Source organism: Pinus tabuliformis, chromosome 2_1 (assembly GCF_031772625.1).
Source record: "Pinus tabuliformis cultivar Carrire ecotype Pingquan chromosome 2_1, CPIR1, whole genome shotgun sequence".
Classification (NCBI taxonomy): Eukaryota; Viridiplantae; Streptophyta; class Pinopsida; order Pinales; family Pinaceae; genus Pinus; species Pinus tabuliformis.
Genome location: NC_142299.1, coordinates 908,074,084 through 908,088,059, shown reverse-complemented (window position 1 = coordinate 908,088,059; position 13,976 = coordinate 908,074,084).

Here is a 13,976-nt window from a genome sequence, read left to right as displayed (position 1 = left end):
AGATAAATTCGATTTGCCTCTCCATTCGATATTCCCTTGTTGTGTGAGATTAGATCATATGTTTAAGTTTACCCTCTTATTTAGCTATGCTTAATTAGTCTTTTGCTGCAAATTAGGCTACGTGCTACCTTTGTTTGAATCTCGTTTTACTGCGTTGTCTCCACATTTTTCTGCTTGTAGAAAGGTAATTGCTTTCTTTCCCTTTAATTCAGCTATTGAGCTTGACTCATCCTCAAATCCAAGGCCAATTATGTTATTTGAGACTCTTTGTGCTGTAAGAAGCTCATTTAAACTTTCAATCTCTTTTCCAAATTTCTTATTAAAGCTCATCTAGGTTTTTGCCTTCTCTAGCTCTTTCTTTAGCAAAAAATATTTTCTTTCAAGTCTTTCCAATGCTTTATTTTTCTCACTAAGTTGTTGATTTGAAGTTTCTTTAAGCTTCTTACCTTATTCAATTTGTAGGAGCATACATTTGATGGCTTCAACTTTGTCTTTAATCAACAATTCCTGTTGATATTTATTTTTCTTCCTTGGCCTTTGAAAATCTTCAAGAGAATTGACCACATCTCCTTCCAAGTCAACTTTGGCCTCTTCTCCATCAAAATTAATAGCTTCTATTTCAAGATTATCTATGGCCATAAGCATAAACTCCTTTGGAATTTCATTATTTTTTTCCTCATTTGAAGATTCGTTGCCTTCAATTTCAAAGGAGTTGTCATCTTATGTGTAGTTGCTTTTATTTTTAGCCTTCTTTATTTCCTTTTGAATTTTCATAAATGTTTCTCTAGGGTCATATTATTTCTTCTTATTTTCAAGACACTTGGAAGCATAGTGACCAACTTTAGCACAATTAAAGCACTTAAAAGGTAACTTATCTTTGTACTTTCCTGAGCCTCTCTTGAGCTTCCTCACAAAGTTAGCTTCCTCTTCATCTGATTCACAACATGAATCATCATGCTCTTCCTTGGGCTTCTTATCTACTTTGAAGGATGAATCCTTAGTTATTGGATTTCCATTAGAAATTCTCATCTCGTAAACAGTAAGAGTGAGAGTCTTTAGCTTTTTCATCTCCTTGATGGTTGAAACCATGGGATTAAATCTATCAGGGAGATATCTCAGCACCTTTTCAACTACTATAGGTTCTTATAACTTTTCATGAAGACCTCGTATAATGTTCGCAACCTCATCAACTCTAAGAAAGTATTTAATAATATCTTCATCATCACGCATCTTCAAAGACTCAAATTTCATTCTAAAACCTTGGAGTTTGTCTTGCTTAACCTTGCTGTCACCTTCATAGTAGTTTCTCATCTTGTCCCAAATAGATTTTGTATTAGAGAAATCCATGACCTTGACTAGTTCTAATTCAGGTAGGCTAACAAGCAGGGGATTCATAGCTTTAGCATTACACGAAACTATGTTTTTTGGAAAGTAAGGATGAAAACCTATATTCAATCACTTCGAGTTGATGCATGGGATGCAGTGAAAGAAGAACATAGGTGCCCTATTGGTGTATCTTCCCTACTAGTTTTACATGGTCCTTGATATTTCTTCCAGTTGTTAAATTGATACCAATTGTTAGAACCCATAACAATACTGAGAGCAGGGATGAATCAATATTGTAGGAATTTTAAAACTTTCTTTTACTAATGCATAACACTATGACACTAATAAGTACTTCATGAACAATTCATATCAATATCAAAATAATCAATACAAGAAGCACAAATATTGCACATAGGTTCTTCAATTTATTTTTTCAATTTACTTCACAAAGGAAAGCTTCTACTTGATGCTACAAAGTTCTTTAGCTACAACTGGCAGGAAGCTACTACTCCCTAATTTATCATCAACCATTAAAAGGAGATGGAAACCCTAAATATCTAATAGCCACTACTGGAAGGAGCTACAACCCCTGATTAGCAAGCTACCACTTACTTGACGTCAATGATTCATGTTCTGTGCAATTTTCAGACTCAAATCGTGAAGGCCACTTCCTTTCATAAACAATTAAATTTATCACTTAAAACACTGGCTACAAACACTATAAAATCACCTTCAACAATCTTTGATTACTGACCAATCTACCACCATCCACCTATAAACCATAAACTCTAAAAAAACACACCAACTTGATTATGTTTATAAATAATTATGGCTGATATTTTTAGGTCTTTGAGCTTTATTCATATTGAACTTGAATTTCACTTATTAGAGGTTTTGATCTCATGATTTTTTTTTTTTTGGAATGTCCTCTTGATGTGAAAAATAATTATTCAATCTATGATATGTTGTCTCTATGAAAAAACCAAGTTTAATTGTTGTTTTCCACCTTTTTGAAATTTTACAGGTTTTAATAGTGTTTCTTCTAAATTTGGCTGACCCAAAATTTAGCGAATTTGTGAAAATTACCTCCAAATATGTTCATTCTTCCATATCAGTTTCCAAATTAGTCATTCCTTTGTTTTAAAACTTTATGCACTTCCTGTTTGGTTCCAAACTTCCAAATATGGCATAATCATCAAATTTCACCAAGCTACTGACCCATTCACCCATCATATAAGCCTGATCGCTTTTAACATAGAACCTCCACATATAACCTCCATTGGGTTCCTCTATTATAAGCCTCGAGGGATTTAACCACCATTTATTCAACCTTCCGTGCTCTTGGTCTTCCATATGCATAGAACATGGCATTGATCCATACTGAAGCTCCTAGCCTTAATCTCTTGGCAAAAACTCATGAAGCACCCTTGTTTTCTGTTGATAATTTTTTCTTTTGAGAATTATTTATGTAGGTCTATTACAGGTCTATTTGGGCACATCACTCCCGACATTCATATCAGTACAATTATGGCTCATAAAACCCTAATTTGGTTGTTACATGCCTAGACAAGTCATCAAATTGAATGCTTCCATCCATGAAAGTTTTCTAGACTGAAGCCTTGCTAAAATGCCTCCTTGGGACACAAGTGCAACCTTGGTCAGGGGTAATTTCACTACAGAGCAGGTAGGCCCATTCAGGCTTGTACTGCAGTGCACTTAAGATCTCTTTGACCTGCCCTGGGCAAGAATGAGCGAAATTTGCATTGGATTATGAGAATATTCCTTGATTCTAGATCATTCTAGAAGGATCCCATCTCTTATCTCCTCCTATGAGCTAGAATTTGGATAGGCTAAGGATCAATTAACCTCCTATCCTCTCATCCCTTGCTCCATGGAAACTAACTCCAAGTTTGGAAGATCATTCATTACCCTCATTTATGACAAAACCACCTCCATTTCCCTATAAATTGAGCACTCATCATAGTGATCAAGGGAGATGGAATTTGAATATTGTAGAGAAATACTGTTGGTTGGAGATTTGAGTTCATTTCAAGTAATTTTATGCTGCTGTAATGATGTGATTTTGGTGTGACAAGGGTTGGACTGAATCTGGATGAGTGACAAAGGATCGAACTTCATTGGTTGTAACTCCTCCTTCTACATCAATAAAGTTGTTTGTTCCCTTTCCCATATTCTTGTTCATATCTATGATGCCGATATGTTTCAATGTTGTCGATTCCATTGGTTTATAGTATATAGATCATGTACTTTGATCGTTGTCGTCCTCTATTTCTGATTGCAGGTACCAATTGAGTGGATTCAATTCGAGTGGGAGCGACGAGAACAATTCAAAGGGGATCAAGGAAATGAAAGATCACAAGTAAGTTCCTTCATCTCATCTATCTATTATAGGAAAAGGTTAAACCACTTTCTTTCTGTTGTTCTAAGTGTAACTACCCACTTAGGGAAAATGTGTTTATCTATAGATACAAATTCCATATAACAAATTGGTGACTTCGCTGGGGAGAAAATGTCATTCCTGGTAGCTTACCCTCATCATATTATATCTTAGTATACTTTTCTTGACTTCGTTTATCTTATTTCAGTCATTTTGAAGTGTTTTTGGTCAAAAAGTGTGCTTGAATGTCTCCTGATTTGACTCTCTAGCACCAACGTAGTGTTGGTCTTGACACAGTGCACTGCAGAGCAGCTTTAGCTTAGAGACAGTGCAATGCAGTGCATTGTCTCCCACTCTAGCTTGCTCTGATCCCTCTTAGGCTAAAAAATGCACCTTTGGCTTGTTTTTTCCAAATTTTCTTATGCCTTTGTTTGCTGAAAGATTAATGTCTTCAATGGTTCTGAAATCAATTTGTTTTTCTCCTCCTAGCCCTACTTTGGCCTTGATTTTTTAGTGTTTCTTAAATGATTTATTTATCATTATTAATTCATTGTCAAAGTTAATTTATAGTCGATTAGTCTTTTCTAAAAAGGAAGTGTCATAAAGTCTTCGTTTCTTTGAAAAAAGAAATTGTCGTAAAGTCTTCGTTTCTTGTGAAAAGTATTGATTGATTGTATGTGAATTTACTTTCCTTGTTCATCTAAACATTAACGGAAATGATAAGAAAAACTTGCATTATGCATTTATAGTTTTGTGTGCACTTGTAGAAATAGTATAGGGAAAGTTGCATTACATGTGCTCTATGCTTTTTAATTAAAAATTCTGATTACTCTATCCCTTGTAGTTAAGGTTTTCATTGTTCAAATAAAATGAAAAGAATGTTTCTCATCATAGTTGCATTCTAGGAATTTCAAAGACATCACGCGGTGAACTTGAAAGACAAAATCCTAAACAAGATCAACTTAAAATTTATCTCAATTAACCTAATGGAGCATTGTAACTTAACAAATAACATTGAGAGGTTCTAAGCTAGAGACATGTTCCGGCGTTGTAAAACATAGTTGTTATTGTTAATTTTCTGTGATGCATTCTAAGTGTGATACTTCATTCCACGTACGTAAGTATATCGTAGCTCATCCACATAGCTTCGGGTATATAGGGCAGAGTTATAGTACGAAAAGTATAAAGGAATGCTCTCACTGTGTGGTTTTGCATTAGACAGTGCTAACACAGATTGGGCCTCCACATAATTTCGGGTATATTTGGGAGGACTACATTAGGTTGTTAGCCATCCATAGGTAACTAAGTCAGCCACCTTGTACACTGTGTTACACCGAACACAACATTCGTGGAGATTTCCTGCACGCATGTTAAGTCCTTGGTTTACTGAGGCAGTGTATTGCAGTTCACAGTTACTTGGTTATTCTTTCGCCTAAATATCCCTCTTTTGTTTTGTTATGTTATTTTGATTAAAATAAAATTAATTGACGTGGATAACATCCTCCATGTCACTCCTTAGTTTATCTTAGGTTGATACATATGGCAACAACTCCGAAGTCCACTGATTAAAGAATTCCTTTAGATGGGAATCCTAGTCCTTTTCCTCCTTTCGGAAATATTAGTGCTCCTTATATGGCTACATTATCCCTTCCAGGACTTACCATCAGATTTCTAGTATGGTTGTTCTCAACCTCCTTGGCCCCACAACTGAATATTCCTACAACTGGACAAAATCAACCTCCAGTTGATCCTAAAGTTGACCCTTTACCTTCTTCGTCAGTTGTTTCTTCCTCCCCTTATTCCTCTTTGTCTGGTGAAAGTATTAACACTAGTAACTAGGTGGATAAGAAGAAGAAGAATAAGAATAAGAAGAAGAAAATTTAGTAGGGCAACAACCAAGCAACCATTGCTTCGAATGCAACTTCTAATGAGAAACCATCCAATAAGCCTCACAAACTTTGATATCCTTGCAAACCTTGTATGGGAGACCATATTCTTCGAAATTGTTCTAGTATTCTCAGATCTTAGAAAAATGGTCTTCTTGTTGATGTCATCCTGTGTAATCAACTTCTGGAGATCATGCTGGTGACATGACATCAACTAGTGGTAGTAAAGTTCATGGAAAGAAGGGTAAAGTTAAGTTTCCATGAAGGTTATGTGAAGGTAATCACCCCATTCACCTTTGTCCCTATTTGGATGAAGCCAAAAAAAATGTTGGATAATCACCCTGCTTCTCTGCAGCGACTTCCATCTAGTTATAGGAGACTCTCCCTTAATCCTTCACTAGTTGATGAATTGACTGACCCAAATCAACCGTCGGTCAAACCCACTCTCTCTGAATGTGAATCCCATGAGTCTATCCCTGACCAATCACAAGATGAGGAAACAATTGACCTGATTTCACCTTCATTTAATTGTACCTTTCACGTAGAGAGTGAGTATGATACCTCTCAGGTTCTTTTCATTTCTTCAGATTCCAATGATCTTGGAGGCAACCCTCTTGTTCCATCAAGACAAGAGGAAAATTCTCCCGTTCTTGTAACTCAAGGGGGTAATATCTCGTTCTTACAGTACCCGCTCCAAGTAGTCTAGTCACTTCCTTTGATTGGAATCGACTAGCAAGATTCTGTCTACCTTCTTATGTGCCTTTCTAGATCATAGTACAGGTTTATAATATGATTATATCTGGCATTATTATAGATAAAGGTGCATCTATGAGTATCCTTTCCTCCACTATTTGGCAAGAACTTGGTTTGCCACCACTTGTGCTTATTACCCAGAATATGTTGGCTTTTAATAGAGGAACCGGTCAACCATTAGGGATCCTTCCTCAGTTGCCTATTACTTGGGAGGAAAATTTGTTTATCTCAATGTGATGGGTTCACCCGAAGGGTGGAATTATACTACAAGCATATGTTATCCTCCTCAAGCTTGTTAAAAAATAACGAGGTACTGGTCAGCAATGACTGGGGAAAATGGGAAAAGGGATAAATAATTTTATGGTAGCAAGTCACTCTTGAACATGACACTTTCACTTAATTTTTGTGACTATTTGGGTTGGGTTATCTGTTTGATGGTTATCATACCTATGGTCTATCACATCATCCAATACTTTGGTTTTGGGTCAATGCTGACAATTCATTTAGTGTCACTGACATGTTCAAGAGAAGTCACTCAGTAAACTTCATCCTTTGCAATACTCATAAACCTTCATTTTCATGACCACCATTCCTGAACCTTGTGTCGTCAATCAAATTCTATCTTCAAAATCATTACACTCATTTCATGTAGTTGATGGTGGATACATCAAGGCCCTCCTACGATGAGTCACTTCTTGTTGAAATCAACACATTATCCAAGAAGTTGACTTAGCAACACCCTTCTAGTACCTTGAGGCTTGGATACATCAATAGCAAGTTTCTCGCTTCTGGTGACAGGTTGACATATTGGCCTTCGACCGAAAGACTTTGTATGGTGTTCGACATCAAAACATCTATTCACACCATGTAGAATTTACTACAGTACCTTGAGAATCATTATCATTATCGATGATCTCTCTCGCGTCTGTTAATGGCTTACATCATTGGCTGGTAATCAGACGGTGTCTTCACATGTTTGACTTCAGATCACATTTTCACATGGTTAGACTTGTACTTGAGAAAATGATTGAACGAGATATAAGATCCCAGATCTAGTTTCATCCATTTGGGTTGCAATTTCAGAAGAGTACTAAATCATATGTACCATGGCTTTACACAGATGGTCATCCTATCAAGGGTCTATATCTGTAGACGACTATCTGATTTATGTACATGTAATGAAAAGTTTATATGTTGAGTATGGGTATGCCTTCCCTCAACAATTCATGAAAAATTCAAGATATCATGATATTATGTATTGTAATTGATGCAGGTCACTGTCTGCTTTAAATTCTACCCGTCACATCATAAATAATATCACTCGAAATTATCATTTTCAACTTCATGCTTTAAGGGGAAACTGTTACAAGTCTATTTGGGCACATCACTCTTGACATTCATATCAATACAATTAGGGCTTATCAAACCCTAATTCAATTGTTACATGCCCTAGACAAGTCATCACATTGAATGCTTCCATCCATGAAAGTTTCCTAGCCTAAAGCCTTGCTAAAATGCCTCCTTGGGACACCAGTGTAGCCTTGGTTGGGGGTAATTGTGATGTAGAGTAGGTAGGCCCATTCAGGCCTACACTGCAGTGCACTTAGGCCCTCTTTGACCCACGTTGGGAGAGAATGAGCGAAATTTGCATTGGATTTTGAGAATATTCCTTGATTCTAGATCATTCTAGAAGGATCCCATCTCTTACCTCTTCATATGAGATCGAATTTGGATAGGCTAAGGATCAATTAGCCTCCTATCCTCTCATCCCTTTCTCCATGGAAACTAACTCCAAGTTTGGAAGGCCATTCAATACCCTCATTTATGACAAAACCACCTCCATTTCCCTATAAATTAAGCACTCATAATAGTGATGAAGGGAGCTAGAATTTGAAGATTGTAGAGAAATACTATTGGTTTGAGATTTGAGTTCATGTCAAGTAATGTTATGTTGCTAAATTGATGTTCTTTTGGCGTGACGAGGGTTGGACTGAAGCTAGATAAGTGACAAAGGATCAAAATTCATTGGTTTTAACTCCTCCTTCTACATCAATAAAGTTGTTTGTTCCTTTTCTCATATTCTTGTTCATATCTATGATGCATATATGTTTCAATGTTGTCGATTCCATTGGTTTATAGTAGATAGATCATGTACTTTGATCGTTGTCATCTTCTGTTTCTGATTGCAAGTACCAATTGAGCGGATTTAGTTCGAGTGGGAGTGACAGGAACAATTCAAAAGAGATCAAGGAAGCGAAAGATCACAAGTAAGTTCCTTCATCTCATCTATCTATTATAGGAAAAGGTTAAACCACTTTCTTTCTGTTGTTCTAAGTGTAACTATCCACTTAAGGAAAATGTGTTTATCTGTAGATACAAATTTGATATAACAGGGTCCACCAAGATTCTATTGTGACTAATAAAAATATCATTAAGATGATCTATCTACCACGTCCTCTTAGAACAAAAATGTTGTCGTATCCTACCGTCAACTTCACTGTCTCTCGAATTTTGTCTTCTCCACATTTTCTGCTGAAGACTCTTGGTAGAACTTCTAAGATTATTTCTTCCAAGGAGGTTTCTTATGGGGTCAATTTCCTCTAAGATTATGTGTCCTCAGGGACCACCTACTTGACACATGGACCAACCACATTTTTGTGAAGATGCCATAGCAACGTCATTGTGTCCTACAGATAATTTTTATTTCTCAAATTTTAGTTCTCAGACTTTACTACATATGCACTTTTTAATAACCTTCAAGATATTTTCTTCTGAGAACTATTTCTTTTGAGAGAAATTTCTAACAATGCCACCTATGTTGCAACATGCCTACCAGATTTCTTCCACCTCTACCAGGATGCCATGTGTCACTCGTTGAGTGGTACCGCATATCACCCATTTTTTTGTCTAGTTAGGTACCTGAAAATGCAAAATCTACATGCCACGTGTCACCTTCTCATCGGTGCCATGTCATTACTGATGCCATCACGCCATTGTGTCTCCTGCTTCATCTCTGCGATCCAATAAAATTGTGTCATTTTTCTTTATTCAATTCGTCCATGTGACCAAGGGTACGAAGGAGGAAGGGGTCTCGAGCACCTTGTTGTGTCCTTATCTTTGTTACTTTCCTATGTAGATCTCCGTGATAACTCAAAGTTTCTATTAGAGAAATCTCTAATCTTTTGAGATCTTTGTCTCAATATGGAAACTTTGATGGTTATTCTTTGAATCTTTTCAACTAACATCTGCTACACAACTTTTTTGTTTAACCATTATGGTTTTCATAAACTATCGTGAATGGTTTAGTGGCAAAAGGGGAGGGGGTCCTACATTAAATCTACATCATTAATTTCCCTAATCGATTTTTTGGGGAATACCACCAATAGTGGAACCTCATTTTTCTTTAACCCTTGGGTGGACATGGCCCTCTATAATTTCTCCAATGGGGTTAAAAGGATGTGTGGTTCACATCCATCACAAAAATATGCCCAATGTATAACACTACTCTGCTCTACCAATATGTTCCACCAAATTTGACAAAACACCAAATTTCACCATTTTGGATTTAACACCACGTTTTTCTATGCATCCTTTGACTTTGGGGTTCCTGATCTTTGACTGGAAATAACTTCTGATCCAAGAAGCCATTTGCAAAATTCCATATACCATAGGAAATCTCTTTCAGAGCTCTATCCACTTGAGAAGTTTCCAACAACACTTGAAATGATCTTTTGTACCAAAAATAGCTCCAAAGTATTTGTTCCTTTAGCATATTTTCTTTGCCATCATCTTCTTCTCCTTTGCCATCAATGACAACATATTTGTAACACTCCCTTTTTTGGTTTGTAAACACAAGGGTTATCTTTTATGAGTTTAATATTTTTTCTCCCTTATTTACTTTTCTATAGTTTATAATTATTGAATAGTTGATTAGTAATCATTGTTATGCTAGATAATTACAATTCATGTTGACTTATATTGGAGGTATGGTGTCTAAAACTTTTGGTACACTTGGCACCAAGAAATTAGGCTAGGAAAATGGAAGGTTTGACCTAGTGAATCCTTCATAAAGTGTGCCCAAACAAATTTTGATTTGTTGAGGACATGAATTGAAGCACTCTAACAAGTTATGGGATAGATCATGGCTTAGATATCAAGATAGATATCAACTAGTAGGAGAGTGTCTAAATGGGTGGCCTTAGGTATCTAGTAGATTCAACTCATCACTAAATACTAGAAATAAAAGAGAATATGTAATAGGGTACCCTATGTTATTATCTAATTAACCCCCAAAACATAATAATATAAAGAATAAGCAATTTCATGCATTGAGAATGCTAAAATATGAATAAAGAAAATGGTCGCTTTGAAAAGGAAACCTCCTCTATAGCTTATGCTTATAAATAAATATTGATGATTCTTAAGACTGGATCTCCATAGTGTGTGTGTGTGTGTATTAGATACAGAGTATACAATTAAAAATAATGATCCTCCCACTAATGACAACATTAAGATAACAATAGTAGAGAAATGTCCCAAGGCCTAGGGACTTGACATGCCTTTCCCATCCAAACAAGTGTTTCCTTCAATACTTGGTTGTTTTTGGATTCCTCTATAGAAAAAATTTAAATATTCCAAACAACATTTTTGTTTTCAATTATTTCAATTGATTAGGAGCTATATAATTACTCATATCATATCCTATTGAGTATGTTGGAAGTTTTTGTCATTGATTTCAAGCATAGTCAGTGACTTCAAGTTCAGTTGGAGCTTACTGAGCGTATATGATGTCAATAATGTCTTGGTTGTCTATATGCTAATTAGCTTATGGTTTCATTTGGTTGTTTGTTAGGAAGCCTATATTAGAAGGCATGTATTCCTCATTCCCCTTAGTTGAAATGAAGAATCTAAGTTTTGTTCGTATACCCCACTTAGAAAACTTTCCAATAATATATGGAACTTAACATAAATCTCAAGCAATGAAGAGAAGTCATGGTTTGAAGTTTAGATCATGGTTCCTTAACTAGCCATTCAAGTGGTCGGGCTAGGTGGATGCTAGTTGAAAGGTCGGATGGGTGGATAACCATATTTATTTGGGCTTCAAGGATCCTAGTCAGGCGGTAGAAAAAGGTGGCATAGATAGGTGGTAGGATTATGATGTGGCCCAATGAGATGAAGACACATGGCAGTGATATGAACAAAATGACATGTGGCACTTTGTGGTCTTAACACATGGCAGGTGAACTTAGCCTTTTTGGCTGCCAAGTGCCCCTTTTATGAGTGACACATGGTAGTGACATGGAAAGACACGTAAAAGAAGGTGATGTGGAAGTGACATGACATGACATGACATGACTGGTGACAAGGAATCACATGGTAGATGAGGTGGTAAAGCCTCAATATTTGCACCAAGAAGTTTTTCATAAGGATTTCCAATTTTAATGAATTTTGAATTTTTTTGTGTTGGCGTTCAGAGGCATAAGACCATTTGGGCATTAAGTGGAAATGAGTGCCATCCAACTGTCCTACCTGATAATTGTACAATGTCGATGCAAAGGTGAGTAGTGGACTGGATCTCAAATCCTTGGATATATCCAGTTGTGTCAACTTCTAGGCCTAAACCAACATCCAAACATCTACCCATCTAGGAGTGGAGTGAGAGAGCATCTAAATTGGATTTGGATTCAACTAAGAATGAAGGGTCACAATTTTGTTTTGTCCTTGTTCCACCATGGAATCTTTCATCCATCTGGGAATAGAGTATCATAAGCGAGATAAGAATTGACTGGATGCTAAATTTAGGAAAAGTTATATAACATGAAAATGCCACATTGAACAAGCTATAAATCTAAGCACATTTACGCCTAAGCTGGTTGTCCTTGCCCAAGGTCATATGGTTTGTGATGGTTAACGCTTGAAGGCCATGACTACAAAATGTGGCATTCGATGTCAAAACATAGTTAAGTGATTAAAGGTTGTTTTGAGGAAAAAATTAAGTGTGATATATAAATGATAAATCCAAATGATGTGAATATGAAGTGTTCCCATTCAAATTTAAATGCATATAGTTGTTGTTTACTTATAACAGAATAGATAGTGCAAAGAGATGAGGTGGAGTCAAGCAAAGAGTGAATAGGAGCAAATTTGAAATATAGTTGAAGTGTAATATGATGGTTAAAGGCTATGTCTATAGACAAGTTTGAGATTTGAAGTAGTTTTGAGTTTGAAAAACTACAAATATTAAGCACTAAAAATATAACTGCATAAAAGAGATTGCATCTATAAGTAGATATGAGAGAGAGAATCCTAAGAGGTTGAGAAACATGAATTGAATAAGAGGAAGATGGGTGGTGGTAGAGCAAGGAGTAATATATATGAGAATTAAACAACATCATCAATAATATTTTAACTAAATGAGACTTAAATGAGTGTGAAAATTAATTAAAGAGGGATATAATAGGTTGAGAAAGTAGGTTCTTGTATATTAGTGGGGGTTGGTGCCTCCAGTACATTGGTTCCGTAAACTGTAGGAGTTGGTGCTTCCATAAAATTGGTACTTGCAAGGAAAAGGGGGTTGGATGCTCTTGTAGGTTGGTACCTACATAATTTGATGTAATATTGAGTTGCAGTTTTCATTTTACATCATAATAATAAAAAAAATTGTGGTTTTCACCCCTATGGGTTTTCACGTAAAATTCTGTCAAATATTTTTGTGATTGGTGCACTATTTTCTATTATAGTATTATTGAGTATGTTAAGTTGGCTAAATAATTGTTAAAAGTGTTAAAATACCGGTTCACACACCCCCCCATTCTTGATATTTTCCTAGTTTCCAACAATTCGTATTAGTGTAGTTCCTTCAACAACAATATAACAAATGGAAGATATATTGTTTAAGAAAGAAATTTTCCTACAATAGTAGGTTATTTTAATCCCAACAAGATTTTTCTAGAGCTTTCCTAGATGGTGTGTGTGAATGAATAAGTGGAACAAAGTAAATCAGACAATCCAAAACACTTTAGATTATAGGGAATAAGGTAGACAAAATACCTCTAAATGCTAGATCCTTAACTCTATTTGAGAATGTCAGATATGGGAATATCTTCCCAAGATCTTTGCTCCTAGATCTCCTAGATCACCTGCACACAGAGAAAGAAACCAATTTGATCTTCATGCAAAACAATATTAGTGCAACACAATACATTGATCATATAACATATCAAAGAAACACAAGAGATGAATATCAAGAAATCTTCATTACTATTGCTCTTTGATTGAATTGGAGTACATCGATGAGTTCTCCAAGACTTTACCCTTTATTTTCTTCCTAACCTCTATGCTCACTAGTGTGAATGCACAAGTTTATCGTGGTCACAACTCTGACAACATTTCAGCATAAGTTCCTCTCTTCTCCTTGTGACTAGTGAAAAGCTTCATTTATATAGATTTCCTTATGATTGGCCTTCATTCCACCAAGACACTTTCTTGATCATATCAAGTTTATGATTAAGGTAGAACAATCAATCATTATTTTAATCAATAATGATTATTTTAACCAAAGTTGTTAAATTATAATTAATATAAGCTTATTCAATCATATTCCCCCATGGTTT